Source organism: Leptonychotes weddellii, chromosome 4 (assembly GCF_054177405.1).
Source record: "Leptonychotes weddellii isolate Sample4059 chromosome 4, ASM5417740v2, whole genome shotgun sequence".
Lineage (NCBI taxonomy): Eukaryota > Metazoa > Chordata > Mammalia > Carnivora > Phocidae > Leptonychotes > Leptonychotes weddellii.
Window position 1 is genome coordinate 57,044,622 of NC_138372.1, and position 1,640 is coordinate 57,046,261.

A 1,640-nucleotide genomic window follows, 5' to 3' on the forward strand; every position below is an offset into this window, starting at 1 on the left:
TGAGAGCCCAGGCCTCGGCTCCGTCGCTGCAGCCAGCTTCCCCGCTCCAATACCTGGGAGCTCTGCCACACTCAGGCACCCCTGGTCTTTCTGTGACCCTGAGGGTCCTGAGACCACACTGTCCCATGAGGGTTCCACCCCCCACTTAGCCACTGGAGCGACCTCCCTCAGCGGAGCAGACTTCTAAAAGTTCCGATTTTGTGCTCCGCAGCTCTATCACTTGCCAGAAGCGGCCGATGGAGGCCCCCTCCCCCGCCCTCTATCCTCCCGAATATCGCCTTGGATTCACTTCTCCACACATCCTACCTTCCAGAAAGTGGTTGCTTTTCTGTTCAGAGAGTTGTTGCTATTCTTTTCTTCGATCTCCTATTGAGTTTGTAGGTGTTCAGAATGGTTTGATCCCTATCCAGCTGAATTTCTGAGACCAGACGAAATCCAGGTCTCCTACCGGTAATCTAACTTTTACCACCAGCAGGGAAAAATGCTACCAGCCTTCACACTAGTTTTCACTGTCCCTTCCCCCTCTCTCTTTTCCTGGCTAATAACTACTCATCTTCTAGGACCTACCTCGGGCATCACCTCCTCCAGGAAGCCTTCCCTAGCTGTTTCCTACCTATCCCATCCCAGTGTGGGTCATTTGCTGCCTTTGTGTCCCCATCATTTCTTCAAAGAATATCTCTATACTTCACACATTTTTTATAATTATCTTTTCTCAAGTTTGTCTCAAGACTAGACTTTGAGAAACATCAGAATAAGGATTGTTCATCTTCGGGTCTCTAGAACCTAGCAGAGGGCACCAGCAGAGCACTCATTCTTTATCAGGGTTGACTACGTCATGCCAGCCTGAAGGCAGGCTCCTTGGGCAGCCTTTCCCCTGCTGGCTCCTCAGCTTGGGCTGCACCATGGCCCATGGAAGGTTTCCAACTCAGATGAACCTGTTTCTTGTTCTCTTCAGCTAAGCAAAACAGACAGTTGGGCCATTATCGAATAATTCAGGCAAGAGAAGCAGCCAAAGCACATGTTTTTATCTGAGTTACCCAAATTGGCTGACTCCCCAGCCTGCAGTTACTAGGTAATTGCTCAATCTTCCACTTGGCTTTTGCTGTGTAAATGTGGCCACAGAGTCTTTTCATTTGGTGAGTGGCTCCTCCCATCTTCTACTGAATACAGCTTAAAACATAAACTTTACCTTTCACCATGACCATGGTAGCTGTTCTAGGTTGTAGCTGACCTCCATTAATCTTCAAAGTAGGCTGACATGTTTGGGTACGGGGTTGGTAGTTGTTTTTTATCTGTGTTTTGGATAATCTGCTGTCAACTCTCCTTTTTTTTGGTATGAGGGGAGAAGATCCAGGGACATACAGGACACATACACATGCATATGCACAAACACAAACAACTCAGTCATAAGTGTTACACACTGGAAACTGTCTCTATTTTGGCCTCAGGTTTGGGAAATCCCTTTCTCAGTAACCTGTGATCATGGCTCACTATAGTCAGGGAAAGATCACTGTTTGGTTTCAGATAGTCAGAGCCTTGTTCTGAACCCAGCCTAGTCCAACCTTATTACCTACATAACCTTGGACATATCATTTACCAATTCATCACATGCTGTTTGTTGTACCCTTGAAATGTTTCTA